Below are 24,415 nucleotides of genomic sequence, written 5' to 3' on the forward strand. Positions count from 1 at the left end.
CCTTCCTGTTAATCTGTTTAGTACAGTACATGTATTGGGCAATAATAATACAGCAACATAACATTTAAAAACCTAATGTTTGTTAGAATGGACTATCCATTCTGAATGGGATGCGGTCAATTTACCTACAATCAAAATCCCAATGGTCAAAATACCAACAACCACTGAACGACGGTCAAAATCCAGACAAAAGGTCAAAATCCCGACATGATCAAAATGCCGACATTTAAAATTCCTGACACGGTCAAAATACAGACATTTAAAATGTTGACAGGTCAAAAAGTCGACATGAGGTTTTTATGATTTTTTCATTGAAACTGACTTGTTCATACTTTACCATCCCAGTGGACCTGTGTCCCAGTGTGCCGAGTGCATCGCGGCACCATGCCTGAAGCACGAGCCATGCGAGGGTATGCAGTACACTTATACGGTGTCCATGCCGATCTCTGTCAACATACACACCCAAAAAACAATGAAACACTCATGTCGACCTTTTGACCTGTTGACATTTTAAATGACGGTAATTTGACCTTGTTGGTATTTTAAATGTCGGTATTATTACCATGTCGGTATTTTTTTACCCTGTCGATATTTTGACCTTGTCGGCATTTTGACCAGTCAGTCATTTGTTGTTGGTATTTTGACTGTAGGGATTTTGATTGTAGGTATTTCGTACTAAAACCATTCTGAACCATTGTATCAAGTTACCAGGGTCCATTATAGAGTGAAAAGATAATTTATTATGTACATTTTTAACACTTAATCACATTTTGTAAACAGTCTCATTGTTTAGCCTATTATTTTAGATAAAACCTAAGCAATTTATGGCTCACCAGCTGTTGTAGAACTACAAGTCCCAGAATGATCTGTCAATTAGAGGCTAAAATCAACAACAAAACAGTTGGAAAGCCAGAAGTCATCTCACCCTCTCCCTTATGCCTAACCCTAATTCCCTCCCCACTCCAGCAGTCCAACCTTAACCCCTCCCGGCGGCGCCTAACTCTAATCATCAGCATCCTCAAACTCTTGACATTTCACATAGCAACAGTTCAGCATACTTGGCACCTTTTTGTGTCTCATCTCCATGAGAAGTCCAGAGAGGAGACACTGCTGATCACAGCATAGGGCAGGGCCAGACTCTCCTGTCTTTAGACGATTCACATCATTTAGCCCTGGCCACTCCATACGGCGCTGCGATTCCCATTATTATCTCCCCATCCTTCCCGCTTCACTAGCAATTGGACAAGATGCAGAAGATCCACCTACTCTTCTGGGGGTGCTACCAGAAAAAGCATGAGTCTCCCGTAACTTTCGGGAGAATAGTCAAGTATGCAGTTTAGCTGTCGACATTTTCAGGATGTCCATCGTTGGCTATCGACATTTTGATCAATGTCAACATTCTGATGTCAACATTGTGATGACGAATGTCGACAGGTTACAGTTCACCTTCAGACCGGGTAGCCCTTAGCAAGTCTTAAAACACATGAAAGCTGATTTTGTAATAATCCCATGTTATAGCTCCCTGTACGAGGATCCCCTCACCCACTTACTGACTCTTTGTAGATAATCCTCTCCACAGTGGAGTGTCATACATCTATCTGAAGTGTGTAATGCAGTAAACTTCAGCACATGTTATATTGCCACATTATAAACTGCAACTGTGTCTTCAGATTTGTCATGCATTGCTAAAGAGACACAGAGAGAGAGAGAGATCCTTCTGTTTCATGGCTGTCTGAAAATACAGAAGAGAAAAAATTGCACATGATTAATCACCACAAAATGTATGAGGAAATGATTCACGGCTCTAATGTAACTGAAATATTTCTAGCATCAGATAGAAGACAGCCAAACTGCTGTTCGAATATTACCATCCACCTGAGCTACAAACAAGCTTGAGAAAAAAACAGGAGAACAATGGATTTATTTTCATTTTTAAGCTATCAAAACAGAGTTCTGCTTTTTAATGAGAAAGAAATCAGTAGCCTATTGCAGCATTATAACATTACACATACTGTCATTCTCTTCCCAGAATGCTCTATGTTACCACTGATATTATATAATTCATGCCTTACTGTACAAGTCCTTTAGCATTTGTATGTACTTTAATAGGGGCACATTATTTCAATATATTCCTGTTATATTTGTAATGAATACCAAACAAGTTACAACTATTTGATTACAAGAGAAAACAAATACTCTAGGCGTATACAGTATAACATGGCTGTGTCCTGTAATGAGCAACATGTATGTTATAAATACCTTCATGGAGCCTTTCAAAACATAAACTGTTTAATTTAAATGATTGGGTGGAGACATTCTTGTCTATGAACAGCCATCATATAAGTGATGTGCGCAAAGATGTAACCTTATGTCTTTATGGTAAAATGAATACCAAAACTATTAATAATGAAATAAGTGGAATCCTTTTGTATTTTGCGGGATGGAAACATAGTTGCTGTGTTATTCATTGCATACTGGATCTGTCACATATATGTTTATGCAGTGCTACAAGTAAAATTTGTACACAGTCATTTTCACTTTATAAATATGTTTTTATGTTGTTTATGTTCATTTATTTTGATGAAGGCATTTTAATATCCAATATGATGTGTCATGGGCACCTAGAGACACCTATGTAGTACAGGGAGATAAGTCCTTTCTCCAACAAAAATGAGTGTTTTAGTTGGAAATACTGTAGGGCTTTTTCCTAGATTTTAAGCTCCCTCTGTTGGTGGAAGCTAATGCTGCCCACTGCTTTCCCAAGGCTTTTCTGGTAATGGCTAGTGCTACCCTAGACAAACCATGGGGACACCTATTTAATAAGGACATAGACCGTACAAGAACTGCTGACTGTCCTCCTATCAATGGCCCTCATTCCGAGTTGTTCGCTCGCTAGCTGCTTTTAGCAGCATTGCACACGCTAGGCCGCCGCCCTCTGGGAGTGTATCTTAGCTTAGCAGAATAGCGAACGAAAGATTAGCAGAATTGCTACTAAATAATTCTTTGCAGTTTCTGAGTAGCTCCGGACCTACTCACGAATTGCGATCAGCTCAGTCCGTTTAGTTCCTGGTTTGACGTCACAAACACGCCCTGCGTTTTTCCCTGACACGCCTGCGTTTTTTTGCAAACGCCGGGAAAACGCTCAGTTACCACCCAGAAATGCCCCTTTCCTGTCAATCATTCACCGAACACCAGTGCGACTGAAAAGCGCAGCAGAATCCACAGCAAAACAGCTAAGTTTTGTGTTAAATAACTAAGCACATGCACCCTGCGTGCCTTGCGCATGCGCAATTTGCAACTAATCGCAGCATAGCAAAAATCGGCAACGAGCGAACAACTCGGAATGACCCCCAATATCTGTATCCCAGGATGGACATAGCATGGGATAATTACTGGATAAAAAAGGCTTTATTATTAAAATCAAACATATTTTAAACATTATTTTTTGATATTTTTCCTATGTTTTCTCTATTTTTCTTTTCTTGTTTTCTGTCTTTTCTGTTCTGTTTCTGTTTTTGTTTTTTTAATGGAACTGTAGTCCTTGTACCCAGTAGTACTACCATTGGGGGTCATTCCGAGTTGATCGCATGCTAGCAACTTTTTGCAGCGCTGCGATCAGGTTAAATCTTGGCAAAACTGCACATGCGTATGCACTGCATTGCGCAGGTGCGCCATACAGGTACAAAGAGGGTCGTGCTGGTCGATGGATTTAACGAAGTATCCATTCACACAGCCGATCACAAGGTGATTGACAGAAAGAGGGCGTTTGTGGGTGTCAACTGACCGTTTTCTGGGAGTGTTTGGAAAAATGCAGGCGTGTCCAAGCGTTTGCAGGACGGGTGTCTGACGTCAATTTCGAGACCAAAAAGACTGAAGTGATCGCAGCGGCTGAGTAAGTCCAGACCTACTCAGAAACTGCAAAAAACTTTTTTGTGCCATCAGCTGCAAAAGCGTTCGCACACTCGCAAAGCTAAAATACACTCCCCGATAGGCGGAGACTATCTGATCGCAGCGCTGTAAAAAGTTGCTAGCGAGCGATCAACTCAGAATGATCCCCATTCTTCATAAATAGGCTCCTAAATTGTATAGCTCCATGTTTATGCACCACCCAGACATGCAGTGAACGCAGCCATTTTGTGGGCTGAACACGTTTGTGAGAATGCTATCTATTGTTTCCCTAGGAACCAGTGCAAAGTATGCCACAGTTCACAGTGAATATTTATAATGTCTTAAAAATAATTGATATACGTTATTATGTGTGGGTAACATGATTGCTCTTTATATTTACTGCATTATCACAGGAAATGTTTATCCTATATCGACAACGTTTTCCTATATTGACAATGTGCAATAACTCCTACGTGATCTCTACTGATGACAAATAGATACAGGTCTTTCAGCTCCATATAGTAACTTTTCCTTCTGTGATTATAGTTTACTGTTTCCCCTCCCATTCGAATCCTCATTGCTTAACCAATCCCAGCCTATTACTAGGCAGAACAAGAAACTACTGCCAGGTCAGTTCCTGCTTCACATGCCATACCTAGTCACATTTCCTAGAGTAAAACCCTGGCTGTGCATTGTGTACAGTACACAAGTCCCAGCACTCAGCAACGACTCCTGCTGATCTGCCATACTGTATGTGGCCTATTATAGAAAGCAAACCCCTTTTTGTTGTAAAGTGTCCCAGTAATGAGCATGCAGCATGAATAAGGCAATATATAGCTTAATTTACTTAAAAGTAACATGGACTATGGGTCCATGGTTTATGGGTTAGACCAGTGGTTCCCACATTTTTTTGAGTCACAATGCCCTAGCCTAGAGTATCAAAAAAAATTTCAGGGCAACCCTTGGACAAAAGTTTTTTATTGAGAAATTCAGAAAAAAATATAACATTAAGTAAATTGTGTGTATATGTCATCCTTAGGTTCAGTTATTTGGTGAGTGACTGGATTTGCTTCTGTCTACATATTTTATGTTTGGAAGCCACCAGCTCTGATTTTGTCTATTACATTGATCAGAAATAATTTGATTTGGTCCTGGACCACGAACCCAGTGCACCCCTGCAAGTACCCTGAGGCACCCCAGGGTGCCTAGGCACAGTCTGAGAACCACTGGATTAGACCATTCTTTAGGTGGGTGTTGCCTAAATTAACAGTGAGATACAAGCTGGGTTTTTGCATTGGGTGCTGCATCTGTTTGTTCTCCTATGCACACACATTGGGAAAACAAAGCCCTTAGCAACACGTGATTACACTATGAATGTACCTGCCCAAGAATTCCTTTACTTGCAGAAAACCAAAGTCACTTCATCTAGGAGCAGCCGATCCCTTAGCAGAGTATTAAGGACAGAGGAATAAGAGTACTTATGGCTGAATTTGATGTAAGCATAGCCAGGCATGGCAGAAAATGCAGTTGGAAGATGCCTGCTATGGGGATTTACATCTGTTCATTTTTATGATAGCTCCTACAGACCACAATGAAGCCAGAAGTCTTGATTTATAAATGATCACTATGTCATACATTGTGAAATTATAAGGCCATAATTAACCATTGGGGAAATAAATTACCGTGGCTAATTGATTCCTGGGGGTAAATTCAATTGACGCTTATAGCCAGCATTATCGGGGATTTTGTTTCAAAAGAAACAAAATTTGCGATAAGTGCCATTTTTTCTCGACTGCAATCACAAACACACATAGAACCAGGAACTTATGGCGGATCTTGTGGTTTTTACACAGAAATGGGTAAATTTTTTTGCAAAAAAATAGGCAATTCATTGAATTGACAAAAAAAAATCATCACAATTTAACGCAGCTAATTGAATTATTTGCATAAACTATCCTGTTCCTGTTGCTTCAAGTATGTATGGATTTGATTCTCTCCCAAGTAACACAAAGTAATAGCTATTATAATGTGGCCCATTCAAACAAAAAATATACATCACTGTTTTGTTTTTTTCCAAAAATGTTTTTATTTAAGTAAAAATGTTTTACATAACAGCATAAAGTATATCCGTCACACATAAGTACCATCATGCCAATGTAAATATGACAAAAAGTAAACCAAGATACAGTACGTTTTTAAGATAGTCCAGTTTCATCCAGGTAGCAGGCACTTGTTTCCAGTACAAAATAAAAGAGGAGGAGAAAAAAAGAAAGAAAGAAAGAGAGAAAGAAAGAAAGAGAGAAAGAAAGAAAGAAAGAAAGAAAGAAAGAAAGAAAGAAAGAAAGAAAGAAAGAAAGAAAGAAAGAAAGAAAGAAAGAAAGAAAGAAAGAAAGAAAGAAAGAAAGAAAGAAAGAAAGAGAAAACAATGACATGATAAAATATTTTCTGCTTTTGGAATTCTAAACTGGTGTCTGCATGTCATATCCTATTTCTCAGATTAGACACCATGGGAAACTGCAATATACTGTACAGTTGAGGCCCATATAGACGGGCTGATGTGGGAGAGATGTGTGCTGAGCGAACCGCTCAGCACACATCTCTCCCACCGCTCAGCACAGCGTGATGTGTGCTGAGCGTGCGGGAGGAGACGGGGGGGCACTCATTTCACCCAGCGGGTGAAGTGAGCGACCCGCTAGATTGGCCAATCTAGCACCAGCGATAGCGATGCGCGGGGCTGCACTTCGCTATTGCTGTATGGGGTACACACGGAGCGATAATGCATAAATTCTAAGCAATCTAGTCAGATTGCTTAGAATATCGCTCCGTGAGTACCCCCCTTTAGGCTTACCATACTATCCATTTAAACCGGGATGCTCATGGATAACACAGGTACTGTGGCTTATTAAAACCAGGTGAAATGCAGACTAGAAGTCAGCCAGCCAGCCACAGAGCCTGTGTAATTCATGAGTGTCTTGGTTTAAAGGTATAGTATGGTAAGCCTATGTACAACAGAGGACCATGACATGTCATTATTAATAATAATTCTATTTTTATACAAAAGCAGGGAGTGTGTATTTGTATTTAGGAATATAATAAGCCTCATGTAATAAGAGAACAGCTAATGAAGAAAAAACAACAACAGAGAAAAACAAATGTTAGGATTTCCGAGAGACTGAAAGCCAGGAAGCAGTGTGTGTGCGGTGCAAGACATCTCACAGGAAGTCAATGGTTTAAATGATATCTTTTAAAGGCCTACAGCCCTGCATCCAGTCAGCAAATCACATATACTGTGGTGTTGGGGGGGGGAGGGATAGGGGTTATGTCTACAGAAACTTTTTTTCCTACAGTATATGCAGACCAACAAAGAATGCAGAAGCTCTTACATTCATAAATACAGGTAACCTTTATAGAGATGCTCTTATCAAGTTTGTGTAAAATGTATGTTTTAAACAGTATTAGAATAGATTTATTATTTCTATTGTAAATAAAGTATTCAGCACCAGTGTTGGAAAAAAAGCTTGTACATATTGGAATGTGTTAAGGGGAGTACGCATGGAGCGATATTCTAAGCAATTTGACTAGATTGCTTAGAATTTAAGCATTATCGCTCCGTGTGTATCCCCTACAGCGAAAGCGATGTGCAGCCCCGCGCATCGCTATCGCTGGTGCTAGATTGGCCTGCATGCAGGCCAATCTAGCGGGTCGCTCACTTCACCCGTTGGGTGAAATGAGCCCCCCCCCCCGTCTCCCCCTGCACGCTCAGCAAAGATCGCGCTGTGCTGAGCGGTGGGAGAGATGTGTGCTGAGCGGTTCGCTCAGCACACATCTCTCCCACATCGGCCCGTCTATATGGGCCTTTAGCCCTGTAGTTTTTGTCCATCTGCCACTTTTCCATATTCTGTAAAACTCATGTAATTACTGCAGAAGTGGCAAAGTCAAGCAGGGCCGCACAGTGCTGTGACAGCCCAGGTACTTCCCGGGGGTCATGGTCTAATTGTGGGTGGTGTAGCCACACCCCCTTTGAAAAAAATAGGAATAAAAGTAATTTTAGCACCATGGCGCTGCGCTCTGAACACAGGCAGAGGTGAGTGCTACTGCTACTTAGTAGTCCAGAAGCATGTGCTGGGCCAGAAAGAGAAGCTGCTGCAGATAGGGCAGGTAAGAGGGGAGTGTGGGAGTGGGGGTATGGGGGTGCAGCGGACATGGGCCCCTTCAACAAACCCGGGCCCAGGTAATTAGTAAATCTTACTGACCAGCTCCATTAGGTAATTTACAATGTGGAAAAATGCAGCAGCTTACTGCCTTTTCATTTTCACACTGTGTCTTTTAAAGATACACAGAGGCATTTTTGTAAAAAATAATAATTGCAGGATGTCCTCTAAAAATGGCTACCCACTAATATTGAGCATCACCTGGATGTATGTACGTGGGACCTTAACAAGTATGGAAAATATCTGCTGCGGTCCACATTATCGTTCACAAAAGCAGCACCCAGATTTTTCTGTGGGGTCCGACAAAAGGATAATTTACCTTCAAATGGTGTTAGCCTTTTGTCTAAAATGCCAAATTTACCTTTAGCTGGCGTTAGTCATTATAGCTTATGGGCTTCACTGGGAGAGAGATCCATGACTGCTCATGCGCAATAGTGCTGCAGGGGCCTGAACGTGAAGTAAAGTGATCACATTAGCAAGAGAAATCATTATTATCAGGACTAATTACTACATTTCAACAGATATTTTGGTGGGCAATTACCACAACCAGATGATTCAATTAGGGGTATATTCAATTCCTGTCAGATCCTTTCCTACGGAAAGGATCCAACAGGTCAGTATTCAATGGCGCAGCCAAACCCAGCAGGTTTGGCCCATTCCCGACAATGGCAATCCAATTTTCTTTAGTACAATCTGTTTTATTAGTTTAAAGAAGAACAAATGAACAGTTGAGGCTGCAAACAGATAAAATGGGAAGAACAATCAATATTCCATTGAATATAACTGTGGAATAAAAAATACGATTGTCGGCATAAGAACATGGTATAAACCATAGATCTGCAAACTCGGTCCTCATTACCCCACACAGTGCCTGTTTTGCAGGTTTCCCAGCAGGTGCACAGGTGCATTAATTACTCACAGACACATTTTAAAAAGTACACAGGTGGAGTTAATTATTTCACTTGTGATTATGTGAGGAGACCTGCAAAACATGCACTGTGTGGGGTAATGAGGGCCGAGTTTGCAGACCTATGGTATAAACAATCATCAGCAATACAACCATAAAGGGAATACTGATAAGAAAGTAGATAGGAAAACAGACACAGTGAAAATAGGAGAAAGTGAGAGAGATGAAGGGGAGTTGGGAGCACGCAGTAACACTTACGGACTTCCAGACAGTGGGGAGGCTAGATGGGTTCTAAAATCAGGTGTATTTGTGAAGGCCAACCAGTTATACCAAGTAGCGGTAAAATTAGATGAGGGTGATTTCATAAAGGACGATAAGTCATCCATTAGCATATAGTGATCAATCCTCTGAAACCAATGAGAGATAGGAGGGCATAAGGTGGTTCTCCAATAACTGGGTATTATTGCTTTTGTGGCGTTCATCAAATGTCGAAGAAGCGAGGTCTTATAAACTGAGATAGGTATCTCCATCAAGTTGAACAACCAGAAATCAGGCATGTTGGGTAGTGTTGGCCATTAATTTTTGAACAAATGTCACGTATTGCTAGCTAAAAACTCTTCAAGACCGGACAACCCCACCATATGTGGAGAGGAGTGTCCAACCCCTGATTGCACTGCCAGCATGTAGAAGGTAAGTTGGGAGGTATCTGGTGAATTTGAAATGGGCATCTATACCAATGGGCCAAAAGTCTGTATTGAATTGCCAGCATTGAAGTGTAGGACTCAGAGTGGGGTGAGTGAAGCGAGGCCACTTAGACATACATGGGAGGACGCTTGACAAAACAGGAGCTGCATGACTCACAATGAGCGGTCATTGTTTTACAATGTGACGTCTGGACATCTCAACAATCCTAGCAAGATGAGTGGCATGGTAGTATGCTAGGAAGTAGGGCAACTGAAGCCCGCCTCGAGCTCGGCTTCAGATTAGAGTGGCTCAAGATATGCGGGGTCCAAGTGATCCCCAAATAAAGCGACCTACCATGCTCTGTAAATTCCTAAACAAGGAAGAACGTATAGTAATTGGCAGAGCTTGGAGTAAGTACAAAACCTTGGAGAGGATACTTATCTTGATAACGTTTAATCTACCCAACCAGGACAGCTTCAGTAAGGACCAGTTTTGAAAGTCCGCCCTAAATTGCTTCAGATGGAGAAGGAAATTAAGTTGAAACAGGCAATCAGTATTAGAAGACAAAAGGATTCCTAAGTATTTTAGCTGAGTCGGATTCCAGAGGAACAGGAACAAGCCCTTAAGACTATTCACCATAGAGGGAGGCTCCAAAAATAAGATTTTACTCACCGGTAAATCTATTTCACGTAGTCCGTAGTGGATGCTGGGGACTCCGTAAGGACCATGGGGAATAGCGGCTCCGCAGGAGACTGGGCACAGCTAAGAAAGATTTAGGACTACCTGGTGTGCACTGGCTCCTCCCACTATGACCCTCCTCCAGACTTCAGTAAGGATACTGTGCCCGGAAGAGCTGACACAATAAGGAAGGATTTTGAATCCCGGGTAAGACTCATACCAGCCACACCAATCACACCGTATAACTCGTGATAATATACCCAGTTAACAGTATGAACACAACAGAGCCTCTCAAAAGATGGCTCAACAATAACCCTTGTAGTTAACAATAACTATATACAAGTATTGCAGACAGTCCGCACTTGGGACGGGCGCCCAGCATCCACTACGGACTACGAGAAATAGATTTACCGGTGAGTAAAATCTTATTTTCTCTGACGTCCTAGTGGATGCTGGGGACTCCGTAAGGACCATGGGGATTATACCAAAGCTCCCAAACGGGCGGGAGAGTGCAGATGACTCTGCAGCACCGAATGAGAGAACTCAAGGTCCTCCTCAGCCAGGGTATCAAATTTGTAGAATTTTGCAAACGTGTTTGCCCCTGACCAAGTAGCAGCTCGGCAAAGTTGTAAAGCCGAGACCCCTCGGGCAGCCGCCCAAGAAGAGCCCACTTTCCTCGTGGAATGGGCTTTTACAGATTTAGGCTGCGGCAGGCCAGCCACAGAATGCGCAAGCTGAATTGTGCTACAAATCCAGCGAGCAATAGTCTGCTTTGAAGCAGGAGCACCCATCTTGTTTGGTGCATACAGGATAAATAGCGAGTCAGTCTTCCTGACTCCAGCCATCCTGGAAACATAAATTTTCAAGGCCCTGACTACGTCCAGTAACTTGGAGTCCTCCAAGTCCCTAGTAGCCGCAGGCACCACGATAGGTTGGTTCAAGTGAAAAGCTGATACCACCTTAGGAAGAAACTGGGGACGAGTCCTCAATTCTGCCCTATCCATATGGAAAATCAAATAGGGGCTTTTACATGACAAAGCCGCCAATTCTGACACACGCCTTGCCGAAGCCAAGGCCAAAAGCATGACCACTTTCCACGTGAGATATTTTAAATCCACGGTTTTCAGTGGCTCAAACCAATGTGACTTTAGGAAACCCAACACCACGTTGAGGTCCCACGGTGCCACTGGAGGCACAAAAGGAGGCTGAATATGCAGCACACCCTTGACAAATGTCTGAACTTCAGGCAGTGAAGCCAGTTCTTTTTGGAAGAAAATCGACAGAGCCGAAATCTGGACCTTAATGGAACCCAGTTTTAGGCCCATAGTCACCCCTGACTGTAGGAAGTGCAGAAATCGACCTAGCTGGAATTCCTCCGTTGGGGCCTTCCTGGCCTCACACCACGCAACATATTTTCGCCATATGCGGTGATAATGTTGTACGGTTACATCTTTTCTAGCTTTAATAAGCGTAGGAATGACTTCCTCCGGAATACCCTTTTCTTTTAGGATCCGGTGTTCAACCGCCATGCCGTCAAACGCAGCCGCGGTAAGTCTTGGAACAGACAGGGCCCCTGCAGCAGCAGGTCCTGTCTAAGCGGCAGAGGCCATGGGTCCTCTGAGATCATTTCTTGAAGTTCCGGGTACCAAGCTCTTCTTGGCCAATCCGGAACAATGAGTATAGTTCTTACTCCTCTTCTCCTTATTATCCTCAGTACCTTGTGTATGAGAGGAAGAGGAGGGAACACATAAACCGACCGGTACACCCACGGTGTCACTAGAGCGTCCACAGCTATCGCCTGAGGGTCTCTTGACCTGGCGCAATATTTTTCTAGCTTTTTGTTTAAGCGGGACACCATCATGTCCACCTGTGGCTTTTCCCAACGGTTTACAATCAGTTGGAAGACTTCTGGATGAAGTCCCCACTCTCCCGGGTGGAGGTCGTGCCTGCTGAGGAAGTCTGCTTCCCAGTTGTCCACTCCCGGCATGAACACTGCTGACAGTGCTAACACGTGATTTTCCGCCCATCGGAGAATCCTTGTGGCTTCTGCCATCGCCGTCCTGCTTCTTGTGCCGCCCTGTCGATTTACATGGGTGACAGCCGTGATGTTGTCTGACTGGATCAGAACCGGCTGGTTTTGAAGCAGGGGCTTTGCTTGACTTAGGGCATTGTAAATGGCCCTCAGTTCCAGAACATTTATGTGTAGGGAAGTCTCCTGACTTGACCAAAGTCCTTGGAAGTTTCTTCCCCGTGTGACTGCACCCCAGCCCCGAAGGCTGGCATCCGTGGTCACCAGGACCCAGTCCTGTATGCCGAATCTGCGGCCCTCTCTGAGATGAGCACTCTGCAGCCACCACAGCAGAGACACCCTGGTCCTTGGAGACAGGGTTATCAACCGATGCATTTGAAGATGCGATCCGGACCATTGGTCCAACAGGTCCCACTGAAAGGTTCTGGCATGGAACCTGCCGAATGGAATCGCTTCGTAGGAAGCTACCATCTTTCCCAGGACTCGCGTGCAATGATGCACCGACACCTGTTTTGGTTTCAGGAGGCCTCTCACTAGAGACGACAGCTCCTTGGCTTTTCTGGACTGTGTCCAGAATCATCCCCAGGAACAGTAGATGTGTCGCCGGAACCAGCTGAGACTTTGGAATATTCAGAATCCAACCGTGCTGGTGTAGCATCTCCTGAGATAATGCTACGCCGACCAACAACTGCTCTCTGGACCTCGCCCTTATCAGGAGATCGTCCAAGTATGGGATAATTAAAACTCCCTTTTTCCGAAGGAGTATCATCATTTCGGCCATTACCTTGGTAAATACCCTCGGTGCCGTGGACAGGCCGAACGGCAACGTCTGGAATTGGTAATGACAATCTTGTACCACAAATCTGAGGTACTCCTGGTGAGGATGGTAAATGGGGACATGCAGGTAAGCATCCTTGATGTCCAGAGATACCATGTAATCTCCCTCTTCCAGGCTTGCAATAACCGCCCTGAGCGATTCCATCTTGAACTTGAATTTTCTTAAATATGTGTTCAAGGATTTCAAATTTAAAATGGGTCTCACCGAACCGTCCGGTTTCGGTACCACAAACATTGTGGAATAGTAACCCCGTCCTTGTTGAAGTAGGGGCACCTTGACTATCACCTGCTGGGAATACAGCTTGTGAATTGCCTCTAACACAGCCTCCCTTTCTGAAGGAGTCGTTGGTAAGGCAGATTTGAGGAAACGGGGGGGGGGGGGGATGTCTCGAATTCCAGCCTGTACCTCTGAGATACCACTTGAAGGATCCAGGGATCTACCTGTGAGCGAGCCCACTGACTGCTGAAGTTTTTGAGACGGCCCCCCACCGTACCTGGCTCCGCCTGCTGAGCACCAGCGTCATGCGGCGGACTTAGCAGAAGAAGCGGGGGAGGACTTTTGTTCCTGGGAAGTGGCTGTATGCTGCAGCTTTTTTCCCCTACCTCTGCCTCTGGGCAGAAAGGACGCGCCTCTACCCCGTTTGCTCTTTTGGGGGCGAAAGGACTGCACCTGATAATACGGTGCTCTCTTTGGTTGTGAGGGGACATGTGGCAAAAACGCTGACTTCCCAGCTGTTGCTGTGGACACTAAGTCTGAAAGCCCATCCCCGAACAACTCCTCACCCTTATAAGGCAAAACTTCCATGTGCCTTTTGGAATCTGCATCACCTGTCCACTGCCGGGTCCATAACCCTCTCCTGGCACAAATGGACAGTGCACTTATTTTTGATGCCAGCCGGCAAATATCCCTCTGCATCTCTTATGTAAAAGACAGCGTCTTTAATATGCTCTACGTTTAGCAATATAGTGTCCCTGTCTAGGGTGTCAATGTTTTCTGACAGGGAGTCTGACCATGCAGCTGCAGCACTGCACATCCATGCTGAGGCAATAGCTGGTCTCAGTATAATACCAGTGTGTGTATATATAGCTTTTTGGAGAGCCTCCTGCTTTCTGTCAACAGGTTCCTTTAGGGCGGCCGTATCCTGGGACGGCAGTGCCACCTTTTTTGATAAGCACGTAAGTGCTTTATCCACCCTAGGGGGTGTTTCCCAACGTGACCTATCCTCTGGCGGGAAAGGGTACGCCATTAGTAATTTTTTTGAAATTACGAATTTTTTATCGGGGGGAGCCCACGCTAGTTCACACACTTCATTCAATTCTTCAGAAGGGGGAAAAACTACTGGTAGTTTTTTCTCCCCAAACATAATACCCTTTTTTGTGGTACCTGGGGTCACCTCAGAAATGTGTAAAACATTTTTCATTGCCTCAATCATATAACGAGTGGCCCTATTGGACATTACATTAGTCTCTTCGTCGTCGACACTGGTATCAGTATCCGTGTTGACATCTGTGTCTGCCATCTGAGGTAGCGGGCGTTTTAGAGCCCCTGATGACTTTTGAGACGTCTGGGCAGGCACGGGCTGAGAAGCCGGCTGCCCCGCATTTGGCATGTCGTCAAATTTTTTATGTAAGCAGTCGACACTTTCGCGTAATTCCTTCCACAAGTCCATCCACTCCGGTGTCTGCCCCGCAGGGGGTGACAACACATTTATAGGCACCTGCTCCTCCTCCACATAAGTCTCCTCATCAAACATGTCGACACAGCCGTACCGACACACCGCACACACACAGGGAATGCTCTGACAGAAGACAGGACCCCACACAGCCCTTTGGGGAGACAGAGAGAGAGTATGCCAGCACACACCAGAGCGCTATATAAATCTGGGATTAACTAAATTATATCCCCTTATAGCTGCTATATGTATATTGCGCCTAAATTTAGTACCCCCCCTCTCTTTTTTACCCTTTTCTGTAGTGTAGACTGCAGGGGAGAGCCAGGGAGCTTCCTTCCAGCGGAGCTGTGAGGGAGAAATGGCGCCAGTGTGCTGAGGGAGATAGCTCCGCCCCTTTTTCGGCTGACTTTTCTCCCGCTTTTTTATGGATTCTGGCAGGGGTATTTATCACATATATAGCCTCTGGGGCTATATATTGTGATATATTTGCCAGCCAAGGTGTATTTATTGCTTCTCAGGGCGCCCCCCCCCCAGCGCCCTGGCACCCTCAGTGACCGGAGTGTGAAGTGTGTATGAGAAGCAATGGCGCACAGCTGCAGTGCTGTGCGCTACCTTGGTGAAGACTGATGTCTTCTGCCGCCGATTTTCCGGATTCTTCTTGCTTCTGGCTCTGTAAGGGGGCCGGAGGCGCGGCTCCGGGACCGAACACCAATGGCCGGTTCCATGCGGTCGATCCCTCTGGAGCTAATGGTGTCCAGTAGCCTAAGAAGCCCAAGCTACCACCAGTTAGGTAGGTTCGCTTCTTCTCCCCTTAGTCCCTCGCTGCAGTGAGTCTGTTGCCAGCAGATCTCACTGTAAAATAAAAAAAACTAAAATATACTTTCTCTCTAGGAGCTCAGGAGAGCCCCTAGTGTGCATCCAGCTCAGCCGGGCACAGGATTCTAACTGAAGTCTGGAGGAGGGTCATAGTGGGAGGAGCCAGTGCACACCAGGTAGTCCTAAATCTTTCTTAGCTGTGCCCAGTCTCCTGCGGAGCCGCTATTCCCCATGGTCCTTACAGAGTCCCCAGCATCCACTAGGACGTCAGAGAAATATAAATTGCTACAGATTTTGAATAATTTATTTTAAAATCAAAGACATGACTAAATCTGTTGAATTCATGCATAAGGGCAGGGAGAGATGTCACCGGAGCAGTAATAGTGGCAAGAAGATCGTCGACAGCTGTAGATCTTTCTTATTACCAGTGCCGTAACTAGGCATTTTAGCGCTGTGTGCAAGAAACGACAGTGGCGCCCCCCCCCCATGTAAGATAGGGGCAGTGCGCGCCGCAGGTGCGTGAAAAATTTATAGGGGCGTGGCTTCACGGGGAAGGGGCGTGGCCACAAAATAATAGCAATTCATACTACGGTGCACAGTAGTCTACATTATTCAAATTACGCTGCACAGTAGCGCCACTACACCAGGTAGAGCCCCTTTTATACATTACAGCAGACAGCGTCCCCCTTTTTACACATTACAGCAGACAGTCCCCCTTTTTACACATTGCGGCAGCCAGGCCCCCTTTTTACACATTGCGGCAGCCAGTCCCCCTTTTTACACATTGCAGCAGCCAGTCCCCCTTTTTACACATTGCGGCAGCCAGTCCCCCTTTTTACACATTGCGGCAGCCAGGCCCCCTTTTTACACATTGCGGCAGCCAGTCCCCCTTTTTACACATTGCGGCAGCCAGTCCCCCTTTTTACACATTGCGGCAGCCAGGCCCCCTTTTTACACATTGCGGCAGCCAGGCCCCCTATTTACACATTGCGGCAGCCAGTCCCCCTTTTTACAGCCAGTCCCCCTTTTTACACATTGCGGCAGCCATCCCCCTTTTTACACATTGCGGCAGACGGTGACCCCCTGAGAGAGAGAGAGAGAAAGAGAGAGAGAGAGAGAGAGAAAGAGAGATATACTTACCATCTCCCTGCTGGCAGTCAGGCTCCTCGTGCAGCTCCCTCGGTGCAGGCAGTGAGGTGAGAAGGAGGAGGAGGGAGGGGGAGCAGGGAGCCGCAGCAGCGCTATGTCATTGGTAGTAAGCGCCGCTGCAGCATCCCCCTCTCCTTCTGTATTGGCTGCCCGGCGCTGCTGTGGATGCTGGGATGGAGGAACCACATCCCAGCATCCACAGCAGCGCCGGGCAGCCAATACAGAAGGAGAGGGGGATGCTGCAGCGGCGCTTACTACCAATGACATAGCGCTGCTGCGGCTCCCTGCTCCCCCTCCCTCCTCCTCCGCTGCCCGGCGCTGGTCCTCTTCTCCCTCCACAGCGCGGCGCACGGCGCACACAGCAGAGGCGGCATGTAATGAGTCAATTTGACTCATTACATGCCGCTGGCCGTGCGCCCTCAGGGCAACTGCGCTGTGTGCCAAGCCCACTTGGCACACACGTAGTTACGGCCCTGCTTATTACCATTCGAGCAGTTCGCCCTCGCCACTGCCTCCATACATAAAACACAAATAAGGGGAGATAAAGGGCAGCCCTGGCGCGTACCATTCTGAACCACAAATGGGTCCGATAAAGCCCCATACTCGCGCGGAGGGACTATTATATAGAGCAAGTATCCTGTGCAAGCAATACGGGCCTAGTCCTAAATGACAGAGAAGACCTTCCATGAACTGCCAGTTAATCCTATTGAAGGCCTTCTCTGCATCTATAGATAGAAGAATCATAGCCTCACCATTACGCATGGCGTGATGGATAAGATTGATAATTTTTGTGTTATTATCCTTGGCCTCTCTTTGCCTCACAAATCCTACCTAGTCCACATGGATGAAAGTTGTCAGGAGCTGATTCAACCTATTAGCTAGCATTTTAGCATAAAGTTTTGCACAGCGGGCAATCAGGTCTGAACTGCGCATGCGTATGCACCGCAATGCGCATGCGCTTCGGATAACAACAAAGGGCATCGCCAGTCAGTGACGGGATGGTTCAAAAATTCCGAATACACGGGCGTTCACAAGGTGATAGACAGGAAGAGGCCATTTTTGGGTGGTAACTGACCGTTTACTGGGAGTGTCCGGAGAAACGCAGGCGTGTCCAAGTGTTTTCATGGAGGGTGTCTGACATCAGCTCCGGTCCCGATCAGCCTGTTCTCATTGCATTGGAGGAGTAAGTCCTGGGCTGCGCACAGACTGCACACAGTGGATTTTCGCAGCTTGGCATACACATGCGATCACACACTTGCACGACAAATTTACACTCTCCATGGGGGCAGCGACTATCTGAACACAGGACAGCAAAGTTTGCAGCCCAGTGATCAGATCTGAATTACCCCCTTTGTGAAGCACTGTGGAACCCTTGTGGCGCCATATAAATAAACAACAAGAACAATAATAATAATAAAAAATTATAATAATAATAATAATAATAATAATAATAATAATAATAATAATAATAAATACAAATGTTATTCGCTGTGAATAATCTATAGACAAGCACAGGGTTGGACTGGCCCAGAGGGGTACAGAAGAAAACCCTGGTGGGCCCCACTGCCTGAGGGCCCACCCCCTTCTCTAGGAATCAGGTTCCAGACTGTGCACTTGAATTATACATTATACATATGTTACATTATACTGTTCAGGGCTATGGTGTATTCTCTACAGTGCATTGCTGTTATTAATCTTGTGCAATATTGTACATCTTGTACAATAGCAGTATTTCTAATATATATATATATATATATATATATATATATATATATAAAATAAGAATTTACTCACCGGTAATTCTATTTCTCGTAGTCCGTAGTGGATGCTGGGAACTCCGTAAGGACCATGGGGAATAGACGGGCTCCGCAGGAGACTGGGCACGCTAAAAGAAAGATTAGGCACTATCTGGTGTGCACTGGCTCCTCCCTCTATGCCCCTCCTCCAGACCTCAGTTAGGGAAACTGTGCCAGGAAGAGCTGACACAACAAGGAAAGGATTTGGAATCCAGGGTAAGACTCATACCAACCACACCAATCACACTGTACAACTTGTGATAACCATACCCAGTTAACAGTATGAACAACAACTGAGCCTCATTTAACGGATGGCTCATAACAATAACCCTTTAGTTAAGCAATAACTATATACATGTATTGCAGAGAGTCCGCACTTGGGACGGGCACCCAGCATCCACTACGGACTACGAGAAATAGAATTACCGGTGAGTAAATTCTTATTTTCTCTGACATCCTAGTGGATGCTGGGAACTCCGTAAGGACCATGGGGATTATACCAAAGCTCCCAAACAGGCGGGAGAGTGCGGATGACTCTGCAGCACCGCATGAGCAAACTCAAGGTCCTCCTCAGCCAGGGTATCAAACTTGTAGAACTTAGCAAACGTGTTTGACCGCGACCAAGTAGCAGCTCGGCAAAGCTGTAAAGCCGAGACCCCTCGGGCAGCCGCCCAAGAAGAGCCCACCTTCCTTGTGGAATGGGCTTTCACCGATTTTTGATGCGGCAATCCAGCCGCAGAGTGAACCAGCTGAATCGTGCTATAGATCCAGCGAACAATAGTCTGCTTCGAAGCAGGAGCGCCAACCTTGTTGGCTGCATACAGAATAAACAGCGAGTCAGACTTTCTGACTCCCGCCGTTCTGGAAACATAAATTTTCAAAGCCCGGACTACGTCCAGCAACTTGGAATCCTCCAAGTCCCTAGTAGCCGCAGGCACCACAATAGGCTGGTTCAAATAAAACCATGATACCACCCTAGGAAGAAATTGGGGACGAGTCCTCAATTCTGCCCTGTCCATATGGAAGATCAGATAAGGGTTTTTACATGACAAAACCGCCAATTCTGACACACGCCTAGCCGAAGCTAAGGCCAATAGCATGACCACTTTCCACGTGAGATATTTTAGCTCCACGGTCTGAAGTGGCTCAAACCAGTGGGATTTCAGGAAATCCAACACTACGTTAAGATCCCAAGGTGCCACCGGTGGCACAAAAGGAGGCTGAATATGCAGCACCCCCGGAACAACGTCTGAACTTCAGGCAGTGAAGCCAGTTCTTTTTGAGAGAAAATGTATAGGGCAGAAATCTTGACCTTTATGGATCCTAATTTTAGGCCCATAGTCACTCCTGACTGTAGGAAGTGCAGGAATCGACCCCGCTGGAATTCCTCAGTAGGGCCTTCCCGGCCTCACACCAAGCAACCTATTTTCGCCATATACAGTGAAAAAGTCTTGCTGTCACGTCTTTCCTAGCCTTTACCAGCGTAGGAATAACTGCATCCGGAATGCCCTTTTCCGCTAGGATCCGGCGTTCAACCGCCATGCCGTCAAATGCAGCCGCAGCAAGTCTTGGAACAGACAGGGCCCCTGTTGCAACATGTCCTGTCTAAGATGCAGAAGCCATGGGTCCTCTGAGAGCATTTCTTGCAGCTCCGGGTACCGAGTCCTTCTTGGCCAATTCGGAGCAAAGAATATTGTTCTCACTCCTCCTTTTATTACAATTCTCAGCCCTTGGGTATGAGAGGAAGAGGAGGGAATACATAGACCGACTGGAACACCCACTGTGTTACTAGTGCGACCACAGCTATCACCTGAGGGTCCCTTGACCCGGCGTAAAACCTTTTTTAGTTTTTTATTGAGGTGGGACGCCATCTAGTCCACCTGAGGCAGTTCCCATCAATTTGCAAACTGCGTGAAGACTTCCTGATGAAGTCCCCACTTTCCCGGGTGGAGGTCGTGCCTGCTGAGGAAGTCTGCTTCCCAGTTGTCCACTCCCGGAATGAACACTGCTGACAGTGCGCTTACTTGATTCTCCGCCCAGCGAAGAATTCTGGTGGCTTCTACCCTCGCCACCCTGCTCCTTGTGCCGCCTTGGCGGTTTACATGAACCCCTGCGGTCTGACTGGATCAGACCCGGTTGGTCGCGAAGCAGGATCTCCGCTTGACTTAGGGCGTTGTATATGGCCCTTAGTTCCAGGATACTGATGTGAAGGCAAGTCTGTTGACTCGACCACAGACCTTGGAAATTTCTTCCCTGTGTAACTGCCCCCCACCCTCGGAGGCTTGCATCCGTGGTCACCAGGATCCAGTCCTGAATGCCGAATCTGCGGCCCTCGAGAAGGTGAGCACTCTGCAGCCACCACAGGAGAGACACCTTGGCCCTGGGGGATAGGGTGATTAACCGATGCATCTGAAGAGGTGATCCGGACCACTTGTCCAGTAAGTCCCATTGGAAGGTCCTCGCATGGAACCTGCCTAAGGGGATGGCCTCGTATGATGCCACCATCCTTCCCAGGACTCGAGTGCAGTGATGCACTGACACCTGTTTTGGTTTTAATAGATTCCTGACCAGTGTCATGAGCTCCTGAGCTCTCTCTATCGGGAGATAAACCCTTTTCTGGTCTGTGTCTAGGATCATGCCTAGGAGAGGCAGATGAGCTGTAGGAACCAACTGCGACTTTGGAATATATAGAATCCAGCCGTGTTGCCGTTACACTTCCAGAGAAAGTGATACGCTGTTCAGCCACTGCTCTCTTGATCTCGCTTTTATGAGGAGATCGTCCAAGTACGTGATAATAGTGACACGTTGCTTCCGCAGGAGCACAAGCATATCCGCCATTACCTTGGTGAATATTCTCGGGGCCGTGGAGAGACCAAACGGCAACATCTGAAATTGGTAATGACAATCCCGTACCGCAATTCTGAGGTACGCCTAATGAGGTGGATAAATGGGGACATGAAGGTATGCATCCCTTATGTCCTGATTCACGATAAAGTCTCCCCCTTTTTAGGCTTGCACTGACCGCTCTTAGCGATTCCATCTTGAACTTGAACCTTCTCAGGTATATGTTCAGGGATTTTTAATTCAATATGGGTCTGACCGAACCGTCTGGTTTCGGGATTACAACATGGTCGAATAATAACACCCTCTTGTTGAAGGAGGGGACCCTTGACCACCACCTGTTAAAGATACAATTTGTGAATTGCAGTTAACACTGGCTACCTCTCTTGGGGGGAAGCCCGCAGGGCCGTCGGTGAGGGGGCATCTTCTCACAGTCCAGCTTGTATCCCTGAGACACAATATCTATTGCCCAGGGATCTAACAGGGAGTGAACCCACTTGTGGCTGAACTTACGAAGGCGTGTCCCCACCAGGCCTAGCTCCGCCTGTGGAGCCCCAGCGACATTGGTGGATTTTTGTAGGGGCCGGGGAGGACTTCTGTTCCTGGGAACTAGCTGCCCGGCTCTGACAAGAAAGGACGCACCTCAGACTTTCTTGTTTCTTTATTCGAAAGGCTGCATTTAATAATGTCGTGCTTTCTTAGGCTGTGCAGGAATATAAGGCAAACTAGCAGAATTACAAGCTATAGCTGTGGAGACCAGGCCCGAGAACCCTTCTCCACACAATCCTCAGCCTTCCATATGCCTCTTAAGTCGGCATCATCTGTCCAATGCATATTCTACAGGACACGTCAAGCAGAGATCGACATAGCTTTGACTCTAGGACCCAGTATACTCATGTCTCTTTGGGCATGCTTTATAACTATATATCTATCACTTAAGACAGCATCTTTAATATATTTATATCTATATGCATACTAGGGTCTCAATCTCTGCTGATAAGGTACCTGTCCACGCTGCCACAGCGCTATAAACCCATGCCGACACAATCGCCGGTCAGGGTAGTATACTAGAATGTGCACGCTATCTGCAGGATCCCTGAGAATAGCAAGTGCTACCGTCTGTGCAAACAGGACACCCCAGGGGAAGATTCTCAACATATCCTGGCCCTATTGGGGAAAGGATACAGCCTGAGAATTCTCTTGTGGGAAGCTGCCGTCTCTTGTCTGGAGATTCCCGCTCTTTTTTCTCATGAGAGGAGGGAAATTTACCTCAGCATTCTTCCCCTTAAACATGTGTACTCTCGTGTCAGGGACAGATGAGTCATCAGTGATATGCAAATCATCTATTATTTCAATAATCATATATTGAATACCTTCTAGCCATCTCGGCTGTAACTTTGCATTATCGTAGTCGACAGTGGAGTTAAACTCCATGTCGATACCAGTGTTTGTTATTTTGGATAGTGAGCATTGAGAGACTCTGAAAGTCTCTGTGACATAGGGACAGACATGGGTAGATTTCCTGTCTGTTCCCTAACCTTTTGTGCAATAAATTCACCTTAGCACTTACACATATCCAAACAGGTGTCGGCGTTGTCGACGGAGACACCCTCTCACACACATATCCGCTCTATCACCTCCTTAGAGGAGCCTTTTACCTCAGACATGTCGACACACGCGTACCGACACACCACACACACAGGGGATGCTCTATTGAGGACAGTTTCCCCACAAGGCCCTTTGGAGAGACAGAGAGAGAGTATGCCAGCACACACCCCAGCGCTATATAACCCAGGGATTACACTACAACTCAGTGTTTACCCAGTAGCTGCTGTATATACAAATTTTGCGCCTAAATTTATGTGCCCCCCCTCTCTTTTCACCCTTTGTGTACCAGGATACTGCAGGGGAGAGCCTGGGGAGCTTCCTTCCAGCAGAGCTGTGAAGAGAAAATGGCGCTGGTGTGCTGAGGAAGAAGGCCCCGCCCCCTCAGCGGCGGGCTTCTGTCCTGTTTCTGACTAAAAATGGCGGGGGTTTTACACATATACAGTCACAGACTGTATTATGTGTATTTTTATGCCAAAGGTATTTTTATTGCTGCCCAGGGCGCCCCCCCCCCCAGCGCCCTGCACCCTACAGTGACCGGAGTGTGTGGTGTGCTGTGGGAGCAATGGTGCACAGCTGCGGTGCTGTGCGCTACCTTAATGAAGACAGGAGTCTTCTGCCGCCGATTTCATCGCTTCTCTTCTGTCTTCTGGCTCTGCAAGGGGGACGGCGGCGCGGCTCCGGGAACGGACGATCGAGGTCAGGCCCTGTGTTCGAACCCTCTGGAGCTAATGGTGTCCAGTAGCCTAAGAAGCACAAGCTAGCTGCAAGCAGGTAGGTTTGCTTCTCTCCCCTCAGTCCCACGTAGCAGTGAGTCTGTTGCCAGCAGATCTCACTGAAAATAAAAAACCTAACAAATACTTTCTTTCTAGCAAGCTCAGGAGAGCCCACTAGGAGCACCCAGCTCTGGCCGGGCACAGATTCTAACTGAGGTCTGGAGGAGGGGCATAGAGGGAGGAGCCAGTGCACACCAGATAGTGCCTAATCTTTCTTTTAGAGTGCCCAGTCTCCTGCGGAGCCCGTCTATTCCCCATGGTCCTTACGGAGTTCCCAGCATCCACTAGGACGTCAGAGAAATATATATATATATATAATGGTTACTCAAGCCTGTGTGGAGGCTGGCCACACCCCTAAATATGGGCACCTATCACCACATTTACCCGGTGGGCCCTTCATGCCCCAGTCCGACACTGGACAAGCATAAAATAGTAGTTTATTACAACTATGGTACTATCTATGTGGAGTTTGTATTTGCTTGGGTCTGCTATGGGCTGCACTTACATACTTTTTAGGACACCCAA

The 24,415-nt window shown here is 46.2% G+C and overlaps 1 long non-coding RNA gene across 1 annotated transcript in view; it reads right to left on the minus strand.

The window, feature by feature from the left end:
* Positions 1–531: 531 nt before the first annotated feature.
* Positions 532–24,415, minus strand: part of LOC135057664 (uncharacterized) — a 36,232-nt gene continuing 12,348 nt past the window's right edge. Inside the window, exon 3 of the long non-coding RNA XR_010244280.1 lies at positions 532–1,732. This is a non-coding gene — a long non-coding RNA (uncharacterized LOC135057664). The remainder of the gene's footprint in view (positions 1,733–24,415) is intronic.

The sequence above is a fragment of the Pseudophryne corroboree genome, chromosome 3, assembly GCF_028390025.1.
Source record: "Pseudophryne corroboree isolate aPseCor3 chromosome 3, aPseCor3.hap2, whole genome shotgun sequence".
Taxonomy (NCBI): Eukaryota; Metazoa; Chordata; class Amphibia; order Anura; family Myobatrachidae; genus Pseudophryne; species Pseudophryne corroboree.